General features: G+C 27.9%; 1 protein-coding gene and 1 long non-coding RNA gene across 9 annotated transcripts in view; one reads left to right on the top strand and one right to left on the bottom strand.

Annotated features, from left to right (window-relative positions):
* The window catches only part of LOC148227172 (uncharacterized), a 252,069-nt gene that overhangs the window by 58,445 nt on the left and 166,646 nt on the right, over positions 1–26,978 (bottom strand). The gene's annotated exons all lie outside the window — the stretch shown is intronic.
* Positions 1,041–3,483, top strand: LOC148227173 (uncharacterized). The gene is made up of 2 exons (XR_015812022.1): positions 1,041–2,435; positions 3,146–3,483. It is a non-coding gene; the product is annotated as an uncharacterized LOC148227173 (long non-coding RNA).

Here is a 26,978-nt window from a genome sequence, read left to right as displayed (position 1 = left end):
CACTTCCATAAGAGGCGGCCTTTCGAAGGAGAAGCGCCGCATACTTTTACTCTCTTAATTGCCCAGTCTCGCATTCTCTCCGACCAATTAACTTTGAGGACAAAACCGCGGGTCCATTTCCATGTAAATCTTGCAATAAAATGTGCGAGTCTATTTGCATAAGTCTGACCTCTGGTTCGCCGGTCGGCCGCTCAAAATGAGCGAAGGTGACCAATAAACAATAAAGGATATTGGTCCTGTGGCGACCGGGTCGTTTGGAGAATTCGTGCGGTCGAAAGTGTTATTGGTTATTGGTTTTGCGTAGTGGGCGGTGTATAAATGTTTAGAGAGAGAGAAGATGGCGACAAAGTACATCGATGGAAAAATAAAAAGAATGGAGTATTTATTGTGTCAGATAAATTGTTTTGTATGTATCGTATTCAATGTAACAATGGACATAAAATGAGTATGGCATACATACAATAAATTTTTAAATACATTTAAGTTCATAAGGTTACTGAAATTCACTAAAATGTTAAGAGATACGCTTATTGATATCAAGCGTTTCATATTTTAACTGGAAAATGCGATTCTCCATTTTTAAGCAATGCACATACATATTTATATGTATATATTATTACTATAATCGTTCCATACGTGACAAAAATAATAAATTTAAAAGTAGCCCGCACGCATTTTTTATATATCCTTAATTTACAATACGTACAATTAAAGAAAATCACGACTCATTTGCCTCCTTACATAGTACTTATCGCTTGCACTTATTTACAAATGTTTCCTTCGCTCTTGAATAAAAGCATTCGCGTAGAACCCGATTAAACTAATAAATATTACTGATCTGTTATCAAGCGATTACGCGCTATTTGTAAAGGGCGAACATTGCGAAAAAGCTCTCGCCCATATTTGGTGGACAGAGGAGCCGCCGTAGCCTGCAGCAGCGAAAGTGTTGGCATCTCTTCGAGCTTCTTGCATTGTACCAATCTATGGTATATGCAAGAAGCCTACACGTCTATAAAGACCCTATCCACGCATACTTTTACTTTTTTTTTATACATAATAATAATTGTTGTCGGCCTTCTCTTTGGGCAATTAACGCAGCGAGATAAAATGAGCACCATATATTTGTGGCTAGAATCTGGTTTATTATTAAATAGCTATAATAATTTACGAACACGTTTAATGACGTTCATGATCTACTGTATTGTTATAGTGATTAAAAAGTCACAATTTCAGAATCTATTCTAAAACATTTGATGGCAAAAATTGCATTTTACTTCTTGAGCTGAGAGAATTGTAGCTATTAAAAAAATGCTATGTTTGATTGCATAAGTGTTTAATTTACATATCTATTATCCACTGAAACATACATATTATGCAAATATTTCTCATACGTTCAATACCACATCTTGACCTTTTTCTTCCACTAGCTCCTTATCGAATCATCATCTTAAATGTAAAAGTAGTTTCGCCTCGTCTATCGCTTCAACATTTTATACGACTTTCGACAAGTCTTTTCTTTACTGCTCTTTTTCGCGTCCCATAACGCAATACGAATAAAAATTAACCTTTGTTATGTAAATATAACAATGTAAAAAACAGCATTCACAATAGTTCCACGTGCATTTTCGTGTCGTATTTTTTTGTTGTATTTCTGTGTCAGATTCTCGATTTCGGTGCGTTGACTTTCTTCGGTCGTGTTCTTAAAAAGGGAAATCGTATTGACTGCGGTTTTTTCACGTGACTTTGTTATTTAGCATGTTTCCCATCGTATCGTTCTTGCTTCGCAAATGCATGTTCATATATATTTATATATATGATCGCTTAATCGCCGGTAATTATAGTTTGACAACCTTTGGCGAACTCGCCGTTCTCATGCCCGAGCTAGAAGAAGAACAACAACAACTGTTATGCATTCAATCGGGAATTATACATATACAATCGATTAAGAGTACGCATTTTATTTTATCGACGCTCTGAGAAGCAATTCTCACAGTCTCATCATTAGAAACAATATTTAATTGCGAACGTTACGCGATAACGGTCATATAAAGGCTAGAGCTCGTATTAAAATAAATGCATGTGATAAGTGCTATGCTTAACAATCTACTAATTTGCATTTATTATATTGATTATAAATTAGATAACCCCTATTTTGAGGTTAGTTTTAAGCAAGAGTGAAAATAAATCATAACTCAAATCCAGATTAAAAATATTGCGTTTTTTTAAATTCAAATAGCAACATTTTTTGCAGTATTTGTGAAATGCTGCGAACGTTGAGAATAAAACAAACTATTTATATCTAAATTATACATCGTCAAAGTATTTGAAATAATACATATTTTTGAGAATACATTGTATTTATTCTGTTATGAAACGCAAAGTAGTCGATTGTTCTCAATTTTTTAAATAAAGATTTTATTATTCTCAGTAAGAAAGCTTTATTTTTATTTTAAAAATAATTGTCATTTTCTCTTATATTTTATTAAAAATTTTACTTCTAGATTCCAATTAGGTTCAAAATAAAACACAAAACTAAAGTGGCTTCTAAAGTTTAGGTTATTTAAGCAAGAACGCATAAGTTCTTATTTAAATTACCAAGATTGAGAACATTTAAGCTATTGCTTATTCTAACGATGGTAAAGGTAAATGTATTATAAAAGTATGGATATTAAGGTATTTTTATGTTAGATTAAAAAAAAACAAGTAACAATCTAATTGCTTTTTATCATTACATAATAATACAGTAAAAGCAAGATTGTAATTTGGCGCAGTTAAAAGTAGCCACTAAAATATTTAGGCGCTTATTAAAAAAAATTAAGATAAAGAAAAATAAACTATTGCTCAAATCAATATTTTTTTGTATTAGCTCAATTATTTTTAAATAATACAAATTAAAATATTAAATACATAAAAATATTTTAATGTGCAGTTAAATGTAGTCCTTTTAACGAAACTCATATTTTAATAAAAAAATATTTTTTTGGCACAGAAAATATATTTTTTCAAGTCGTACGAGTTAAGATTTGATTAAATCTGGTAGTCGATTTTTTAAATAATTAATTTCACGTTAAAGCAAATTTATAGTTTTTTGCCACAAAGATAATATAACATAAATTATGCATAAAATTCAAATAATGATAGATAGTGCATTTTAAGTTATTGTTAATTGTTCTAATAAACACTTACTAAATAAAATTATTTGATATATTTTTTTGTTGTTAATTATTGTTAGGTTTTTCTATAAAAAGGGTTGGCTTTAATTTCATAAATTCATTATATATATTAGTGAAAATATAGAGAATTTTGAAACGGGATTTTACTAGCTAAAATTATTATTAAAAACAAAGGTTAGTTACTAAACATCTGCTTCAAACTAAACATAAATTAGTGAAATTGTTTTTTTATTCAGATTTTTATAGCATGTATATTTTTTTTATTCTAATTTTTTGGAATATAAAAAATTAATACTTTTAATAAAAACATCAATACCATCTTTTTTTTTAAAAATATGAAAGATGTGAAACTATAATTATAAAGCAATATTTTGATAAAATTAAATAATCTGATATATAATGAAAATTTTGTTATGATTTAAAATATGTCATTAGTTTTTTCAGCATTTCTATTTTTTTCATTATCGATTTAAAGAACACAATTTAAATTACAGCATTTCAATTATACTATAAAAATTACTTGTAAGTCAAGTTATAGATTTTTTTTGTTAAATTATTGCTCTTAAATTAATTTAATAATAATCAAAAAAATCATTCTGTAAACAAAATATTAATAATTATTTGTCGCACATTTTTACATTTTCTTTGTGTCATAATCTAGGAAAATTAATCAGAAAATTGCAATAGTTTTCGAACATTTTGTTAATGTTTAAGCAATGCATTGTGTTGCTAATTTTTAACAATGAAATTAAAAACGACGCCTTATTGAAAAAAAAACATAATGATAAAGTTAAAAAACATTTAATATTTTTTACTATTAATATAAAATATTGTGGGTTATATAATAAATTATTTATCCTAGTACATTCTTCAACACAAAGTAAAAGTGAATCTCCTTTGACAAGTCAATTACAGATTACTCTTGCTCGCACCGATCGCTCCCTGTCGATAATGTTTAATTTCGTTTCAGTACTTTTTCTACTATCGACACGATCAATTTGCGATAAGGAAAGCGAAATTGGTTATGTTGAACAATGGTTAATAATAATCAAAACAGAAAACCGGTAACCGGCTATTGTCTCTCAGCATTCGTGCGTTAACGATTAAACTCATTGATAGGGTTATCATTGAAATAAAAAAAGTAGTATACGGCCATGTGTTTAGCTTTGTAATTATGATTAATAATGAATGCAACTTATGATCTATTACTAATTGGGAATACGTTTTCTCATGATTGTTAAAAAAATGCATGAGAAAGAGCACATTATACAGATGCGATAAAAAAATATTTCAATCCTTAATGTAATCGATTTTTTATAGATAATAGAACAAATCCGGTTTACATCAGATATAAGGAAGTCCTGAACTGCGAAAGTCTACGATTGATTGACAACGATCGAAGAGCGAAAGTTTAATTCGACTTTTTCACGATGGAGAATTTGTAGAAATACACATTTTGTAAATGATACATGTATAGAAAGTAAACTTAATTGCTAGTCTCACTCTGAGAGTTAATCATCATAATAATAAGATCTTTATTGATTGTATGTAATCAAACAAAGGGAAAATTTCCGGTCGAGTCTTACTTTCATAATCCTTGATATTTTATAAATGTACGAAGGTAAAAAAAAACGCAAATTAAGTCGTTAGAACAACATAAATAATTGCGGAATGCGATCATTAAAGATATTGCGAACTTATATTATATAAGTGAAGAATCACGTACTCCCGAGTAATAAACTTCATGAGGTAATAAGCAAACTCAAAACATACAATATAAGATAATATATATAAAATTAAAATAATAGTAATAAATCACTTTTGTTGTTGGCGATCGTGATTCGTATTAATTAACCATGTATCTATATTGTTAAACATTTAATTAGAATCATGCTGATTTAATGTTCATTTTTTTATTATAATATATGTGAATCGTGATCGTTTTGTCATTTAAATTGATATGTGAATGAGCGGAAGCAGATGAAAGCGAATCGTAGGACGTCTCAACGATTTAGAAAATGTTTTTGTGGGAAGAAAAATGTGAGAAGGATAAAATTAGTTGTAATTAATCAGAAGTGAAATTGTATGCTTGATATGCAGGAAATCTCATCTGAGAGCTGTAATTAATAGAAAGGTTAGATTCTATAAATTAAACGTTGTTTTGCCGTCAAAGTGTTTAATACTGTTTAACATCGCGTATTTCATGTCTTAGCTATTATAGCTTAGCTTATGTGTATATATTTGATAAAATATTCTATATAATATAAATGTAAGCAAAATAATTGCTAATATCTATTAGCTACTTATATTAATATATTTTTTAATCAGATTATATTAATATCGATTTTAAAAGATATATGCTTAAAACTGCTTGTTATTATTATGGTATATTAAAACTTGACTCTTAAGTATATTTTGCCTAAATATTTTTTATAAATAATTTTACTATGTCTTTATTACTAAACTAAAATTCATTCAAAAAATCTATACTACGGATTATAATTAACATTTTATTTAATTCACGACTTGGTTAAGTACTCTTAAGTTAATTATTAAAAGCTTGATTGCTAGTCAATAACAATATAAATACACTTGGGATATGAAATATTTATTGAACCAATTAAAGTATTTATGTTATCGGTTGTGAAATATTTACCTTTTTTATTAAAAATCTGATCATTTTGATAATTACTATGTAGCGATCTAATTTATTTTTTAATATAAATAAAAATATGGACAAAGCTAAATTTTAACGAGGTGCATTTAAAACTAACCTCTTAAAAGGAATTACAATATTTATTTGTATGAATAAATTATTGCTCATTTCAATATTTTTTTTATTATATTAACATATAAATTAAAATATATAAAACAATATTTCACGGCGCAAAAGTATTTTTATAAGCTGATTATGTCATATAAATTAAGTCAAGCAAATAAAATTAATTTTAATAGTGCCTACTTAACAAGTTCTGAGATAAAAGTTTAAATTACATAAAATTTTATATGAATGAATATCGATTATTTTTCATTAATAAAATATTGACAACGCACAAAAAAAGTTCCACGCTCAACTTAATTGATATATAGTTAAACGAATCGTATTGCCCAACATCTCATTCGGGCAACCGCCTTTCTCGTGACTTATGAAGGTGAAAGAAAGTACTTTATACCTCGAAGGTACGTCGAAACAGTTTTAACCAGACGGATGGTTATCGATACATCCAGTTCGGTCATAACAACCACACGTCCCTACACGCGTATCATAAGTAGGGAAGACCACCGTGACCATCTGATCGTCATTATGATCCATTGTGAAAGAGAGCGGCTGACTCGTATAGTTCAAAGCTAATTGCAAAGACCAGTTAATGAAGACTTCGAATTCGACACGATGCGATTAAAGGTTATGGTGAAAATCATACTTACAAATAAAACCGTAAATTTTAATGGGTGTGAAAGGTGAGTGCATTCTTACCTGAAACGATAAAGAAAAACAAAGATTAGCCACAAGTATACAAAATCATTCACATTTAAGATTATTCATCATCAGTTCTTATATTCGGTTAAGTCATTAAACTTTTCCGTTAAATGTACGTATTATATATGTGCATGTTTAACATTCACTATCGAAATAAATAAGATAACACTAAAGTGCAAAATAAAATTTATTGATCATTATTTAATTTAATAAGACTCATAAAACGCTATACATAAATATTTTTTTAATTAAAAGATAACCGCTTTTGTATATTTTTAATTAGGGTCATTATGATATAAATTGCCCCTAATTTTATTGTTGGGGTCGCAGTCATTAGACAATATATATTTTTATATTATACCATCTGAAATAGTTAATATCTCAAGGATTCCTAGATAATGATGAGGTCAAATTAATGTGAGACATTCGAGACAGTGAGTCACATCACTATACTACACACACGTGAGTCAGCTGTTTGTCATTTTGAATTGAATGGACGATTGTTGTGTAGTGAAATTTTAATTTTGTATGAGTTATATTTATGGCAAAAAATGTGTATACTTAATTCTTCAAAGTAGTGAGTGGTACTAGCTCATTACAGTGAGTCAATTCGCTCGAGAGATTTATTTGTTTAAAGATTTTGTGTGTCAACGGTCATTGGTCGAGTTAGTCTCGATTTTTATTGTTATGTCTACAAGTGGTGCTCAACATTTTGTTTTAATTAAACAGAGTTAAACATAAAAGTTTTAATTAAATACTTAAACGATAAAAGTGGATCATTACTGGCAATTAGCGGTATTTTATATGTATATCATCATATAATATATCTATATACATATTAGAATGAATCTAGATTTTTTTAAATATAATATAAAAATAATAATAATGATATATTCCAGATAAATCTCAGGGATTACCATTTATAAATGGTTTAGTGTACTTTCTTATTAAAATAAGAAATGCTTGCATCAAGGGTATATATCTGGAATTTTCTTTAAGAAAAATGTCTATCATGAACTGTGAAGATTTTTTATTTAAAGAAAAAAGTTATGGCATCACCTGATAAAATAATTTAATTTTTAAGCATTCGAGAAAAATGTCACTTTTTTGTAATTTTTTTATCAAAGCTTTTAATTTAAAGCTTTTCAAATATTTTTAGTTAAATTTATGTTGTCATACTTTTAAAAAAAAAACAGCAATATTTAACTTATAAAATTGTTGTAAGAATATCAATATTAGTTTCCGCTTATTTGTTGCATATTTTATGGTAATTAATATAAATTAAAATTTTACATAAAATCTCTAATCTCAAAAGATTTTTTTCAAGATTTCTCATACAAAATAATCTTTGCATATACATATATTTATAAATTAATAAGATTCAGGATTATTTGTAAAATATATAGTAACCTATATGAACATCTCAAAAATGAATATATTATTATTATCACTATTTTTCTCGGGGATCTAAAAATTTGCCTGTGAAAAGAACAGCTGATACAAGAAACTACACATAAAGTCATCGATATATAATGGAAAATAAATTAATTTAGCAATCTTTATGACTTAAAAAGTAACAAAAAATTGACATATGTTAATTTTAAATGTGCCCAATAATTAATTTTTACCTTATTGACTCAAATTTCTACAATAAAACTATTTTTTTTATATAATATATATATATATATATATATATATATATATATATATATATATATATATATATATATATATATATATATATATATATATATATATATATATATATATATATATATATATATATATATATATATATATATATATATATATATATATATATATATATATATATATATATATATATATATATATATATATATATATATATATATATATATATATATATATATATATATATATATATATATATATATATATATATATATATGCATATTTAAATATATTAAAATTTTATTTTTACTTAATGGATTTAACAAATTATTTTAATTTAGACTATTTTATATAAGGTTAAAATTAAATTTGGTTTGTGTATAAAAAATGAGGCGTTGATTTTACACAATTATTTATTATTTCAATTTAAGTTTATCATTATGAAAGCGCAATTATAACTCTTTAAAAAGCTTTTGAAAATGGGACAAAAGCTTTTTAAAGGCAACAATAATAATACAAAACCCAAAAATGATTCTTATTTTTTATTTATTACCTTGGACCAAAATACAATTTTATAACTAGTTTTCGCAGAGAATTCGTATTAAATAAAAAGTTTTAAAGTATTAGCAATAATGCTAACGCACCAAATTAAATAAATATTTACACACAAGATAAGATATAAATTTAGTAATTATATACATATTTTAAATACGTTTTTGTAAAATTAGCTGTGTTAAATAAAAAATAAGACACTGTTTTTGCAAAGAATTTGACTTAAATTTAATATATGCGGGCTACAATTAAATGCATCACTTGCTTTTTATAACACGTAATAAATAGAGCTTTTAAATATGATGTACTATTAAAATTCAATATTAGCTAAAGATCTAACAATGACTCAATTTTTTTTATTATTTAGATCAGGGGTGGCCAACCCACATGATTTTGCGGGCCACTTTGGAAATGCATCATAACTCCACGGGCCACATATAAAATTATATGTCCCCGTATGAGTGAAAATTTGTCTATAGTGTATTGGCGATTATAAAATAAATATATTTTATAAAAGTGTGATGAATCACGCGGCCGGAAAAATGTTCAAGGCGGGCCGCGGGTTGGCCACCCCTGATTTAGATGATAGATTGTGTTCACATAATACACTTTATATTTTTATAAATTTAAATAATAATTAAGCGCATTTAAGTAGCTGATTATTATATTCAGGCTGGTTGTAATAGTACCATTTATTTTTAATACATAAAATATATTGAGCTTTCAAGTATGAGAGGAGAGCTTTTGAGGTTTTGACACAAGATTCAATAATTCAATGTTTATTATTTGCTTAGCGAATGGTTCTGAATCACTGGCCTGCTCTGGGGCAATGTCAAGTTCCAGTGCAGTGAGGTAGGCGAGTCGTGATCCATGCATTACCAGCAAACAGTGGGCGTTGTATTACAAACAAATAAACGGTCATTAGCAAGAGGAGAGCTTTGCCGGACAACGGCAGTGGTAGCCTTGTTCTTGTTATTCGGATCAATGGCGCTTTCATAACCGGAGCACAGCTCCAGTTCTTATCTTCAGCGGAGGAAAGTGTTAATAAATCTTCGACTTCACGAAAGCTTTTCCGTTTATCCGCAGAATATCAGATACAATCCATGCTATTGTTTGCCTTTGCGCAACTCATGAGCTTTCACCGGCTCTGTGAGTGCTTATTTATTTTTAACATAATTTTTGAAACAATGCACGGCAATTTAGGATGGTAATAATTTCATATACAATGTCTTTTATGCGGATAATAACAGTTACGAGAGCATTAAATGTTTGTAAAACGGTTGAAAATGGCACGTGGTCGATTTACGTGCGATAAACTCAGCGAGGAAATTAAGTAGGATAAGCCAACGAGAAACCATATAATGGAAATTCATGATGACAATTTTTAGTTTAGGGTCAGCACGAGCTACTCATATATACGTGATGAACATATCTCTATTTATGATATTATACAGGGGTTTTGAAAAGATAATTAGCATTTAATATTTAATGAATAATTTCAGTCGATGTTTTACATTAAAAACATCTGTATACACAGAGTTAGATTGTACAATTATTTTTATGGTTAAGAATAATGTTCATATTTTGGTCAATAAGTTCATTATTTCTAATTATTTAAATTTGTTACATAAATAAATTGTATTTCACACACGTAGTAAAAATATCAACTAATTAATATTTTGGATTGAAGCTAAATATTTCAATTTTTTATGTGATCTTGTTATAGAACAAGAGGCCCAATGTTAAATTAAAAAGGGTGTTAAAAAACATAATAGCAAATAAATATATTAAGGAAGGATAGATAACAATTAAAAAATACGATTGATAATCATACCATAATGTTAACAAGAGGTTTTTTAAGGTGGTTATATGACACTAGACAGTTTTTATGTAAATTACTACTGTTTAATCAGGTGTTTTCATTCTGAGAATATTGACTGAGTCAAACTATTATAAATTATGTAAATTAATTTAGAGATACTATAAAAATTAATATATAATATGTAAGTAACTAATTGCATCTTCAATGTCAGACAATAATTTACACACTTGTGTACTAAATCAAACAGAGATTTCACAATTCTTTGACCTTGCCATTTGGAGTGTATACTAGGAAACGCACTTTGTTGCTGGAAAATCTGGCGCACAAACAATTTGTCGGCATTGAAGTAAAAGACGTGTTTGCGTTGATAAAGACCTTAGATAAAACATAGAAAACTTCAATGGTGCCGACCGCGAACTTGTACGAGATGATAAATTAAAAACACGTAAAAACTTTTCTAAGTTAAACATTAAGTGTCGGCCTATTTTTAACATATTATAAAAAAATATTAATATGTTATTTATATAGTAATATGTGCATTATTTTAATGAAAAATCATATGGATTATGATTGATTCGTCTGATTAAATATTCCAAGCGCCACATCAGAATTCCAAGGATTGGTATATGTGGTAGCGGGTGGTTAGAAAGTCTCCGGTGGCACGTTCCTCTTCATGTCGCACAAATTTCGTAGACAATGTTGAAACAATCGCATGAATACAAAATTGTACATTACGATGATGTATTTATGGTGTGTGTGCATAGCTAGGACGTGACTCTTGGCGGGGGTCAGAGCTTTTGACACCACACCTTTCTCCTTGGTTAAACACATAAAGACAGACGAGTTAGCCAATGTGTGTTTTATGGGAGAGAGAAAATCGTTTCGACGACCTTCGAAGAGAGTGATCTCTAATTATGGATAATCATTAATAAGCTAATAATGAAATTGAAATAAAAAGGTGTTGTAAAATAAGATTTAAACACATGTACATGTAAAGCTTAAACTTATGATTGATTACTGGATGTATATATTAATTATTATTTTTTGTACAATCAATATTTCTAGATTTCGATGAAAATCCTATTTTCTACACATTGTCAGTTTTTTTTATATTTCAGAGCTAATTTTACTATCGTCTGCTATGAAGCGTTTGTTTTGAAATTCAATTATATTATCTTGATAAAAGTTTTTATATATTGTAGATTAAGGAACACTGATTAATTTGATATAAAGCGAACTCTAAAATCAGTGTTGATTTAGTGAGTGAAATTCATTATATTGCAGAGTATCTAAAATGATGAAAGCCTTACAAAAAAACACTAATGCACCATTTGTGTTTTGTGATACGATTAGATACGCTTATCTACGAATCCTTCAATGAATTATTGTTCTCAAATATGCTTTAACCTCATTAAATAAATATATTCAGGTCATCACTAATTAAATATTCAATTCAATCCTATAAAAGTTCAAGAATGTTCTGATAATCCCAAAACGTGATAGCTCACCCAAAGTGCATCTTCATCGCTTTACTGCCTCCATACGATTCCAGTTTAGTAACATTTTTATACATGGTGGTATCATATCGTATATTAGTGATATATGTACTCAATTAAGTACTAGAAGCGACCTACATAACTGGCGGGTACGCCTCCCTCAGGCGTCCCATATCGAGTTTCCTAAGCAACGAATTAATCCAATTTAAGAGTCAGTCACGAAACCGAAGACTAACCAATTCGTTAGGATTCCTCAGCGTCTCAGTCGGACGAACACCCAGAATGGACAATCAGAGACCATGCACCGTGACATCCTGTGCCATTGTTTGTCCCTCTGATGCACTACTACATTTGTAAATACATGGGTCATTTTGTAATACATCAAAATGACGATTGAATACGTTAACGCCGGGTATCATCACTGTTACTGCTGCAATTATTATGATTGTTGCCATTCGCGTGTCCCATCTCAATTATATGACACTCGCAATTATGAGAAGACGATGCTGTGGGGTGTGCGATAATTTACATTTTTTACTCCCGTCTTGAGAACGATTTGCAAGTCAAAATTTTGATTTGTTGATTTAATTGTTAATAATGATGGACACTTATAATACATCTGTTTACATGTCCAATGTAAAATATGCATTGGTTTTCAAATATGATAGATATGGAACTAAAAGCTTAAATGTATGATATTTATTTGAACTCAAGAACTTTAAATATGCATATGTAGAAAATATTATAGTTTATTAATTTTAGCAGAAATTTAATTTATAAATTAATTAAATTGATACATATGTACATATTATATTTCATTGAATTCTAAATTTTAATCTAAATGAGCACTGAAAGTTTATTGTATAAATTATTCTATCGTCTCTATTTTTAATATTTCTTCAATATTTATACACTGTTCATTGTTAAAACTTTAGCAAATTGATTATGCCACGTTAGAATACTATTGTTGTATTTTATAAAAATAAATAGAATATTATCATATATAGAAATATTTTATTATACATATACTAAAAAAAATAAAAATATGTAAATAAATTTAGATTAAAATCATGCGTTTTAAACCATTTAGTTATTGGTCTACTTTGCCATTTATCATACAATCCATCCAGTTAAAAATATTTTTACTGAATTAATCATCTTATTATATTAAATATGTTTTGAAAAATTAGGAAATATTTTTTATTAGTAATTTAGTAGCAAATAAATACAGAAGTAACGCGTATTTAAATTATTAAAATAAATTTGTTACGTGTTTAAAAGTAACCTGTAATACAATTGTTGTCATTTATAAAATTAGACAGGATGTACATGTCTACAGTCATTATACAATTTTTACATTTAATATCCAGACATTAAAATAATTGATAAATAAACTTAGCTCAGTTTAAAATTGCTTCATATTTTAAATTTTTTCCCCTTTAAATTGTAATTTTTAACCTTTTTATTATATTAAAATGACAATAAAATACTTGAAAACTGTTTTACAATAAAACAGCAATTACTTATTACATTAACATATTTTTACTTATTACATTAAGATATTTACGATTCATAAATTTAATATCTAACCAATATATCTCAAGCATAAATTTATTACATAATGGAAAGAATGTTTGACAATAATTTCCTATCTGATAAATTGTATGGTGAATACTTAAATATTTTGATACTTAATATTTGATTAAAATGTAGTAATGGTGTGTATAAAAGTAGCATGATTAATAATAAAAAAAGTTGTAAGTACAATTTATTAAAAAAATTAGAAGTTTAAATGGGTTGTGATTTTTTCATATTTACTTATGAAGTTAAATATATAATTAAACATAGAAATGTGGTGTTAGGAAGAATACTCCTAATACCTTTACCAGTATAAAATACCAATCTGTCAATCTAGGCCAAGACAAAAAATAAATAAATTGAGAATAGAAAGATATAAAAAAGATGTAGAGTTTGCAAATCTAGCAATCTGTGTTGAAAGAGATGACGGGCTATCGTTTGATAGGAAGATTCAGTGCTATTAACCTTCAGTGTAGAAAAAAATATGGGTATGCAAATAATACATTACTTAATAAAAAAAACATGTGCAATAAGCAAAGTGTCTCACGATTTTATCGTATCGACACATACAATATATGCATATGTCTATTTCGTTTAACATTTACAATTAATTCTCAACCATATCTCCCGAGTCGATCTGGTTTGTGGCGCAAATTGCGACTACATAATCGATTCGATGGTTTCTCAGAGAGCCCAAGGAATCGACCGGCGCTGTATCGACCATTGTCATCATCCTCAATCATCTGTGTTTAATCAAGTCGAGAAGGGGAAATGATGAAGTTGGAATCATAATCGTAAAATTTTATATAACACACATTCTCGCCTCGACGACTATTTATGCGATAACGAATCGTGCTTTACAACTGTTATTTATAGGCAAGTGCAGATTGCTACTACTCTATTTTATTATAAGACTACCGCACTGCTATAGAGACGATCTTTTTTTAAATTGCCGATAAATTACAGACGAACTGTTATGCAACAGAGCAGATCCGAGCCGACGATAAACGAATGCGCAAACGATGTGGAAGAATTTGTTTGGATAAATTGTATATGCTTGACGTCATTTTTTAGGCACGTGTGAATGATTTGTATGCTGTTTGTGTAGTGGAGCTTTTTCGGGTCATTTGATCCATTATCGATACAAAAATAAATTCAATAGGAAATATTTAAGTTGAATGACAATAATTTCGCTCGCATGCCATTCACTATTTGTATATTAAGCGATTGTATTGATTAAATAATGGGCTGTATTGTAATTTAGGTCAAGTGTATTAATATGTATTTAAATGAAATATAAATAAATTGATTACACAGGATTAAATAAATAAATTTTATGAAATCGTTAATGGAATTTCATATTGAAAACTTTTCTAATATAATAATATGAAAAATAGGTCAATATTATATAATAAAATGCGGTATATATAATACTTATCAAATAACATACATTATATTTTAATAATACGAGCTTTGGATTAAATTTAAAAACGTATTAAGTGTAAGTGTCCGGTATTTTTTATTCGTTTATTTTTTTACTAATATATTTTACAAATTTATATGTAAAAGTAACAATAGTAGAAATTAAATAAAACATGGAAAAAGTCCGCAACAGATTAAATGTATTTAAACATTTTAAAATCATCGGAATACAGAAGAAAATTTAATTTGTAACTGCCGTATTTATGTCATTAATAAATAACTTGAAGGGCAAATAATCTTAAATTGAAACCTTGGGGTAAAATTCTTACGACAATCGACCGCTATAAGTTACAAACTCTCCAAACTACCGAGTTAAATCAGCAACAAAACTATTTGTAGTGTTTTAAAAAATATATAATAACGCATAATAACAACTAATATAATTTTTTGAAGATCAAGGAGCTTTTATTTTTTTACTGAATATGTAATATAATAAATTGTTTATATTTATCTGAAGCAAAAGTTGACAAGAGCCTCCTTAACCACGAAAAGAATTTTCATAAACGGTCATGCATGAGTTTCTAACCAGCTAACAACAAAGGATCATGCTGTGTTTTAGGTTGAATACCATAGAGTAAAGAATATCATATAATATAACATTCTTTACTCTATGTTGAATACCTAAAGCATTGTTTGATTCTACTCAGTGGTCATACTGATACGATTTTTCTTAAAATTCTTAGAAAACAAGATACATTAATTAATCACAATGTCTCTAGCTAGCTCATTTTTTGTATACTTTTAATAATAAATTCGCCATGCTGCAAAAGTGTGCCGCGCGCGGATCCGAAGCTCACCACAAAGTCACGTTTTCAACGTATAATATTGCATTAAGATGATCACTCAAGCGCGTAATGCATGCTGCAAATGCACCACATCTTCGGATCGTATTTTAGATACGGTTATACTGAAATAAAATTATCCGGAGATCCGATCTTCATATCTCTGCAACCCAATACCTCGCAGCACGTGATTCCGCTGAGCTTCGATCGCAGATGTATGTATACATATATTCTCAAATTCAATGGATATGTTATTGTTTGTAAGCTGAGAAGAAAAAATGCTTTCAGACATATTACAAGAAATCCGAGCCGAAATCCAGGAATGACATCTCGTCTGGCCAAACAATGGGAACGGATATCCGAGACGTGGACAGGTATGTCTGTTATGACGTCTGCCGTTTTTAATTGTCGTCGATGGTGCCAGATAGTCGTAAATGAGTGGAAATAATGGCGTCTGACAAGAAAAGAATGGTGTTGAGATAAAATTAACACGTCAATTAAAAAAACGCACAAAAGATTATTGATAATTTGTTTTATATTATAATGAAAATAGTTTATGGATTGAGGGTAAAATAACTGCTAATTTTCACTCTAGTGCGCTACTTTCTATCAATTAAAATTGTAGTTAGATAAAACAAATATATAAGTTTATGTTCCTATTACAAAAATTAAATGAAAAGTGTATATTATTTTGAATGAAAGTTCGAACAGGTTCATACAAATAAAGTAAAAATATAGGTGAAAATTAACAGATTACGGACGTAACTAGTAAATTTTATTAGCAACTGTAAATGAAACATTAGAAAGCAAATAGAATTAAATCTATAAATATTATTTAAAAATACTACCATTAAGTATATTTTCTAGTTCAATTGTGTATTGTTCTTATAAGTTTACGATGTCAATGTTCAATAAAAAAAACTATTTTCATTAATATAATAAAAGATTAATACTCCATCATTATTTACTAAATATAACTTGAATGCATATATTGAATATTATTAATAATTTTTAATTATAACTGTAATTGCTATCACAATTATAAATTTAAGGAACATTTTTATTGAGCCATTCCATAATTTTATGCATTAGAGTTGAATTTATACACAAGTATGTTTTATTTTATTCTATTGTACTAATAAAATACTTTGAATTTAGTTTTAGTTTAATCAAATTTCAACTGATTGATGTGAATTATATATTATGAGCTATATAACGTTTATATTAATTTATTATATTTTAGTTATACAAATGTAAATTAAATACTTTAAACGTCAATTATTTCGTCTCCTGTATATTCTCTACATAATAACCTCATTTATTTTATTTACTGTATGCGTTTCTATTGAAATATATAAAAACGTAGATTGAATGGTTTAATAGGCAATAAAATCTAATGAATTTATAACTTATGGATATAAATCTGTTTTACCATTGGATATACATAGGATGCAGTTAATGACTGAGATGAAGCATTTCCATCTGACTATTAATGCCTTTATGCTTATTTAGAGTAGCAAATTGTTAGTTCAATTTTAATGTCTTAAAAATATCAAGTAGCGAATCTTAACAAATAATTTAATTTACAAAATCTGAATTGATTCAGCGGGACGCGAAATAATTCTTGTAATAACTATATTATTTTAGAATTAGCTTAAAGATTATATGTTTAAAATATAGTATATCAATAAAGATGCAAAACTAAATAAAAACATCTCAGAATAAAATATTTATAAACAACAATAGTAGAGGTTAACCGATATTTTTCCAATATATACGAATACAAATATGAATATGAACGGATTCATTAGTAAATGACTAAATATGAGCCATTTGTTTTATTAAAATCAATTTAATCATTACATGCATTTTAGTTTAAAAATACTTATTTATAACTTTAATATATAACACACGGGCTATGTAATAATACAAGGCGTAGCGAATATTAAGGGCGAACTCAGCAAACGTATGTTTAGAAATAATCGACTACGAAGCAATTTTAGTTTTTAAAAATATTCAGGACCAATTAAACAAATCATTTTAAGTAACTCATGATAAAATTTGTCGAATGCTTTTTGACAGTCGGTATAGACTACATCGACCTCGATTTTAGAATCGAAGAATTAGTGACCATTGAACGACGCGGACGAAATCCGCATTGTTGGTATATTATAAGAATACATAAGAAAAATATATAATATTAGTAAAATATAACATGCGTATGCTTAAGTAAAAATAAATAAATAAAAAATTTGATGAATATCAAATAATAAATATGTGTAAAAATGCTAAATTTCAAGGTGATTGCAGAAAAATTAATTTATGTATTTTCAATTTATTTTCTCTAGAAAAACTTGAATAAAATATTTTAAAATAATAAAATTTAATCGATATTATCCCAAATAGGGTATATAAAAATATACTTAGAGACATAATATATACCAATATAATTTTAATCTTAACTTGTATTATATTTTAAAACAAATTATTTTATATTATTTTTATCATATAGATAAAAAAAATCAGAAAATATTAATTCACAGTTTATTTCCCATGGAAAAAATATTTTTATTAAGTAAAAGCCTTTTTATTATAGAAAAAATATAAAATATGTTTTTTAAATTACATATTTCATGTTTTTTCAATAATTAATTTACAATATTGATTCTGAAACCGTTATTATTTGCGCTCTTTAGCGCAGTTAATTTTTAAGTGTCTTTTTTACACCCAGTCCAATTTATATTGCGCAAGATTTTATCTTTATCCCTCCTTTTTGTCTTTTATTATGCCTTTGTCTCCGTTCTTTTGCATTTTTGATTTACCTGATCGCACGGACGAGACAGACGACACCTCGAAAACAAACGACATTTTAAACATCGTCCGAAAACTTATCTGCAGAACATCAAGACTGGCGGGCTCTCCAGTCTAGACTGACCGGCACGCGTCCGAAAACATTATTTTCGACCCTGACGAGTCGTAAATAATACATCTTCGTCTCTTATTTTATGGAGAGCATAATAATAAAAAAACGCGCAGGTAGTTATAAGCTTTGTTTTTGACGTCGCATTACATTAGCGCTTATTTAGATTCGCGAACGAGTTATGGTATAATAAAATGCCATGTTCGAAATATCGGCGGACGGAAAGAGTTTTTAAAAAATATATAGTCTACACAAAACAGTGAGATTGACGTATGTCGCACGACTTATGCCAGAACAACGCTTGCAAATTGCACAAATATTATTTCGAAAACCGTGGTTCAGTTCGCGAAACTTATCGTACGCTACGTCCATTTTACGGTCGACATAAACGTTCATTCAAGCAAGTAATTCGAATAACCATGGATGGTTTTTGCACCACGCATACTCTAATTTATAAAACGCGTCCGCAGAGATGTCGTACAGTGCGCACCGAAGAAGTTGTTTCTGCTGTGGAGCGTAGTATTGAGGAGGACCCGAATGAGTCGATTCGCAATTGGAGTTGTGTCCATCTACTTTATGGAAGATTTTGCGTATATATATTTGTTTATGAGCTTACAAGATTCAGCTCGTGCAAAAGTTAAAGCCGCTTGACCATCGTGTCTGTCGTACGTTTGGTTAACGGGCCGAAAATGAGATTGCTCTTGATCCTCATTTTCACCATAACATTTTGTTCGGCGATGAGCCTCATTTTTGGTTGAATGGCTACGTCAACAAGCAAAATTTCCGCATTTGGAGTGAAGAAAATCCACAAGCTATTATTGAGACGCCATTACATCCACAAAAAGTCACTGTTTGGTGTGCTTTATGGACTGGTGGAATCATTGGTCCATATTTCTTCAGAAATGATGCTGGCCAGAACGTTACAGTCAATGGAGAGTGCTATAGATCCATGATTACTGACTTTTTCGTTCTCCAATTGAATGGTATTAACGTGGAAGAGCTTTGTTTTAAACAAGACGTGCAGCATGCAACACAGCGCGCGCTACACTCGATTTATTGAATGAAACATTCGATGAGCGCATAATTTCGCGTAATGGACCTGTGAATTGACCTACAAGAGTTAGATTATTTTCTATAGATATAATACTCCGATATACCAGAGACGATGGACGGCTTGGTAGCCAACATTCGCCGCCTTATTGCCGATATACGGCCCCAGCTGCTCGAAATATTGGACAAAAATATACCCAAAATCATATTTAAGCACTAATGGTATAAAATTATCTTTCCAATAAAGCCAATACCATGGCCATTACCACGATTTTTATTTAAAAGTTCTATACCTCTAAAAAACACCCTTTTTACAGTAAAGTCAGTTACATTATCTTACAAAAGAAAGAAAAAATAATGAATTCGATAAATATTTAATGACAATTAATATGCAATGGTTTGTCTTTGCATATAAAAATAAGTACATATGATTAGAACTATACACATACAAATAATAGAGTTCTATACAATTATTCTATTAGTATATATCTGCATTTTCCTTTGATAACATATGATATTTACCCTAATAAGCAATAGTTATTTTTCTATACGTATTAAACAACTGCTTTGTATTTTGATTAATTTTAGTCTAAAATTTTTAAATTCCTTTAAGTGTAAGCTAAAGCTTAACCCACTCGAATAACAAACAGATATATAAATAAACTGAAATAGGCATTTATTTTCAAAACGACCCAATTCAATGTCCAACATCTCAATAAAAATAAAAGGTATAACAAAGTTTTAGTGCTATTGTGAATTTTCATAACAACATAAACTTTGTGCAAGATAACCGACGCCAGGCGCGTTATCCGAACATCCTTATTATTTTTTTATTTTTCCGGGACACCTTTGCCCACGTAATGCGGTTTGGAGACACACTAGGGATTTACCTGTCGGGCGCACAAATGCATTTGTATTTTTTTGCGAAAATATCCCGTCCATTTAACGATCGTCTCGCCGTCAGATAAACCCAATAAACGAAAGGGTTAGCATTGAACATCTCGATAAGGTTTCTTTATATAACATTGCGTATTGAAAATTCCTCGACATCAACGGGTTATATAATAACGTCAAATTGAATTTTGATGTTAACTTTCAATCGTCTTAAGGAGCATCTCGGCCCATTTATAATGTAACACATCCTAGCCCCCGGGGTGCTACAACACCTCCAAAGTCGAAAATAAACGTATAGAGGTCAAATAATTTATTACCGGTCACAAAGCCGATAACATTAAATCATAGACGCGTAATAGGCGAGTTCTTAGCGTGGACCAATCGCGCCGACGATCGTCGTAAAATCGAAGCACACCCTAATGGCTGGGAAACGATCGTACATCATCTTAATCGGAAGCTGGACCATTGTTCTCAGCCGTGTGCCTTCCACTTAAGGATGTAAAGTATCGGCGATGCTATCCGAGGGGATGTCCCGCGATTATCCCTCAAGCGACGCCTATAAAACAAGCTCTCTAGAATAAATATAGGGTAAATATACATTTCGACGCAGACGTGGCATATATGAAGGAAAGAGATACACAAAAGGAACATGGGTGTGTATGCATGGAAGTACCTGTTAAGTAGTGTTTTGTGTCACGAAAGAATTTTAAACATCCGATAGCGACATATAACGCACGACGGAGATAAGCCTTAACAAAAGTATCTTGGGTATGTACGTAAGATTTATTTTGGAAAAGTGTGTAAGTATAATTTCTAAAATATATGTTTAACTTTAGCTTTAAATATCAATAGCATTAACTTTTACTGGACAAAAACTTTTTTTTTATTGAATGCACTACGTTCCAATTTATTTAATCACAAAAATAAGGCTTCTTACCTATTATTTATAAATCATTTATTTAGGGTATACCCTGTACCTGTTCCAGATTTGTTTGGACCACTACCAGAAAAAATTATCCAAGAATGCAATGATAGAAGAAACGCGATTACTTGGATAAACTAAAAGTAAATTACCATGACAGAAATAAAAAAAATTCTAACCCATTAGTTAAAAACCTTAATAAGGTAACATGGATATTTAAAAAAAAAATGCTAGCTAACATAATAAGAAACAAAAATTTTTTTTTTCTTTCTTTTTTTTGCCCTAAAAAATAAATAAATAAAAGGGAGAACGAATTAATAGATACCCAGGTGGATGGCTTTGGCCAGGAACTGGAAAAAGAAATATTAGACACTGTATTTTGCTCTATCCTTGTAAATAGTATTTAGTTAATTGTTCACTATTGTAATTCACACAACACCAATGACTATCAACACATTTTTATCGCACAGAATTTATTGTTGTTTTTTAATATTTTCATATATGAAACACTAAATATATGTATGTATGTACATTAGAAATTCTTACATATTTATATACTGGATGTTAGGTTATATTTACCCATTGTATGATATTTCTCGATGATTTTCAATTACGTTTTTAAAAATCTCCTTTGTTTTTCTTTCACTAGTTTTTTTTTTACATAATATAAGAATTTACTATATGGAAATAGTACCTATTTGATAAGCTACACCTAGTCCACATCGTGACGATTTTTTTGACCTGAACATAAAACGTGTCAAGTTTTATTTTTTATTTTTCAAAGGCAAAAGTGTAAAATCTAATAATGTTTTCAAGAGATTTTGATATTAAATGATTATTATACGTAGATACTATATACATTGAAATTTTTAATTAAAAAAATGGTTTAATCTTTAATGTATGTAAATATTAGTTAAATATGCTTTTTTTTAACTTGTACTATTTAAGGAAACAACTTTAAAAAGTACATATCTGCTATTGTACATATTTAAACAACTACCACATCGAATTACATGATGCTAAAAAGCAAAAAATATAATAAAATAGATGACTGTTTTATTTAGCTAAATACATTTAATTTTAATTATTTAACCTTACTACGATACATATTATAATATATATGTAAATACATATTACTTTACTTCAAATATTATTAAAATATAAAAATACTGCATATAATTAATAATATTGATTTTTTAAGACAAAAAAATCCCAAAGAAATATTATCTAAAATTTTATTTTAATATGCAGTATAAATTGAGAATAGAAAAAATGAAACATTTTATATGAAAAAAAAGCTCTTATTTTTTAAAGTTCTATATAAAACAGTATTTTTCCTATATTTTAAGTTTAAGAATGTAAACTGTATTGAATTGAATACTTTATATATGAATGAATCAAGAATTGTATTTTAAGTTAAGTGTATATTGGTTATCTTAGAAATAATGAATTTTATAGAGGAGAGAATAAACTGCTAGGTTACTTTTAAATTTGTTATAATATGTCATTGTTGCTTTCTTGAAATTACCCGTAAATCTAGCGAATCAATTTATTATTTAATTAAGTAAGTAAATCATATCAATGATTTACATTTTCCTTTTTATTGTAGTTTATTACTAGTGTTTTGAAAATTAAATCAATTTTATTTATGGCTTAACTACAAACAATATTGTATGTTATTCGTAGTTGAAAATGAAAGTTATTTGAAATAGAAACAAATCAAATTTGTATCAATAAACAATTTATATAAATACATACAAGATCGAATTGATATAATTAGTACTATTTCCTTCATTACTTATTTCCGATCGTATCATACACCGTTGGCAATAATTTTATAAGAATACAATCGAAAGTTGTACTAAAATGGTATTCAGAACGGAAATCATGACAATTTACCTCCAACGCGCGCGTGGACAGTAATGGTTTTCCGAGAATATTCAATTCAGACTCTTACATAAAACGTAATTTAAGTTTCGAATTTATATATTTTTTAAACTACAAAAAAATAAGTACGATAAAATCCTATTTTATTATAGTAATTTATACGTGTTGTCGCTATAACGGTACTCTCGAGCCTTAGGTCGGTGTTAATTTAATCACGTAATAAAATACACGATCAGGGCCCTCAATGTTAAAGGATTAATCGCAGTGGGCAAGGTAATGGAGGGTCGTTAAAATTTTATAACAATTTACAATCATTAAGAACTCGCGAACAATAGAAAGCGCTGACGTTCGAAACCAAATCTGATTGATGGTTAGAATACACTCACAAAGTCTTCTAGGTAATAAATTAACCGAGTTTTCTCTGGATGTATTAATGAGCTTAAAATGCGTCACGGTCACACGTATGACAGTTTAATTGGTTATGGTTTTGAAAGATAGGGCTCGAGCCCTACATACTAAGTTCAAGGGTAAATATGCTCGGCCTAATTTCAGTAATTACTTAGCTTAAGCGCATTAACATGATGGTATTGGGTGAAAATCGAATCCCTGGTGAAATTAAGGTCAGCGTGCGTCAAAAGGATGGAACTGTTAAACTGTCTGTGAATGGTTTGGTTAATTAGACATCTGCGCCTTAGATGTAATGGGAATTCAGTGTGAATAATGAAGACGAATTAAGAAAGATTTCTCTAATACGTTATTAATAGCGACAGAGTGAAAGTAAGCATTCGAAGGGAGTTAAAGTTAATGTGTTTGTGTTTTTGATGCTTGAGCTTGTTTGGATTTTTGATTGGCGTCGCTCATAAATCACATAAAGAGAGAAACTATACGCTTTATCTAAAATTATTTTCAAATTAAGTGTGTATATTATTTAAAATTATTTATAAATTATTAACTTATTGCTTTTAATGGTGTTACTTTTATGTAACTAAAAGTAAAATAATAAAATAATAAAAATATTTTAGCCAAGTTTCGAACCAAAAATTAAATTTGTTATGAACAATATCTATAGATGTCTAACAAAGACTCACAATAAAAATATATATTTTAATATACGCGATTTGAAAACTCGGAAAATAATGAAAAATCATCTAAGGATAAACGTTAATATTATTTTATATTTTATTTATCCAGATTTGCAAAAAATATATTTACATTTTGTTATATTATATTTTATACTATAATATTATATTTTGTGCAAAATACATTTTTTGTTATTGATTATAATATAATAAGATGCATAATATAATTTGTACTAAAAAAGTTTTGGTCTCTATTTAATAGTTATAAATATTTAAAAATTGATTTATGAAAATTACTGAAAAAATTGCTTACTTTTTTTAATAATAAAAAATGTGAAATACATATGTTTCCGGACGACACATTAATATAAGTTAAATAATTTAGATAATTTAAATAATAAATTAAGTATAATAAAAGTATAGTTAAAAATTAATGTACTTAAACTAAATGTATGTTTAATAATTATGAAAATATTTTAGATAATAATATAAATAATTATATATAGATTACTCTATTATAGACATAGTATAATATAACATATTTTGGAGTAATTGTAAATAAAAAAAATAATTTAAAGGAAAATTAACATTAAATTTAATTACATATTAAAAAAATATCAGAAAAATAGGTGGATTATTCAGAATGAAAAATATATTAGGTATAAACACAAAAAATTACAATAGTATAACATTGCCCCATTTTAATTATTGTGCAACAATATAAGATATTTCTAATAAATTACATAAAATTATGTTGCAAAAATTACAAAATCAGGCAATGAGAGTAGTTTTAATAAAAATAGATTTACTAGTGGTAGAAGTTTGAGTAATAGTTGGAATGTTAAATGTTCAATAAATATTGAAGATGAATGTTTTAGTATTTATATATAAGTAATAGGTTTTAAATAATAAATAAAGATGTAGAAATAGAAGCAATTTAAGAGTAGTTAGGTATAAGAAAACAAGTACGGCCAGGGGAATAATGTACGGAGATGTAAATTTGTAAAATAATATTCCTAGGACAATCTGCAAAAATAAATGGAATAAAGAAACATACTCGTGCATTAAAAAATATTTTTTGTCATGTTTATATTATGTATTATATGTATGTTTGGTTAAAACTTGTTTAGTGTTAATATAGATAAATATATGTACATAGTACATATGTATGTTTAAAGAAAAAAAGTAAAAATGCCAAATAATATAGAAAATTTATATAAATATTTATACATACATACATATGTAGCTATGTATGTATTGTATTATATGTATCATAAACATATTTTTTATTATTATTTGTTCTATGTTTTTTTTACCTTTTTCTCTAGATTTATTTTTAGCAAAGTTACGATTTTTAAAATTTTTAAATATCCGTCATTTTGAAACAAAATGGTAGATCAGGTTGTTTAACGGACTTAGCTGTAATATTTATAAGGTAATTTTTTTTAGAAAATTTCTAGGAGAATTTACTTAGAAATACAGAAGTTAAAATCGTGACACAAATGACCAAAAAATTAAAAATAATCTATTTTCAGTCATGAAATTTTAAAATTATTTTAGAAAATGATATTTGCAAAAAGGAATATATATTTTTGTCGATTTATATTTATTTTAATATATATACAGTGTAATTATTGATAACATATTTTTCTTTCAATTGGTATTATTTTATAATTTATTATTACTTTTACTTTATTGTATTGTGATTTTTAATTTGTATTGAATTTAATATTAATAATTCTAAAATACATAAAAATATATTTTTATATATAACGTTTGAGTTCACTAGCAATAATTAATGTTACTTGATTCATAATATACGATATAAGAAAATTTATGCTACCGATTTTTTTCAAAATAAACGTTGAAGGTCCTTTATAATTTTTTCTCGAGACCCTAATTTCTTGACACGTGATTACGTACCTCTAAGTCGAGTTTTCGACTCTCATCTCACCTTCTACCGAATTGTTTATTTTTTCGAGCCCCAAAAAAACATTCGAAAACAAAATAATGAGGGGTTGAAGATTGACGATTACGTGTGTCGAAGGGCGTCCTTAGCGTGCAACGTTCAAGGTCCTTTTTTCGAATAATTTATATTAAAATATCATTGATATAACGCACAAAAAACGATCGATCAGAATCGCTACAGCAAGCGACATGTTCGCTGGGTGGAAACTTTCATTAGTGATTTTTTCGAGTCGTTTTTTTGG

Source organism: Plectrocnemia conspersa, unplaced genomic scaffold (assembly GCF_051122295.1).
Source record: "Plectrocnemia conspersa isolate PC_06_02 unplaced genomic scaffold, ASM5112229v1 ptg000013l, whole genome shotgun sequence".
NCBI lineage: Eukaryota > Metazoa > Arthropoda > Insecta > Trichoptera > Polycentropodidae > Plectrocnemia > Plectrocnemia conspersa.
Note: the sequence above shows the minus strand (reverse complement) of the source record. Positions and strands in the feature narration are given on the sequence as shown.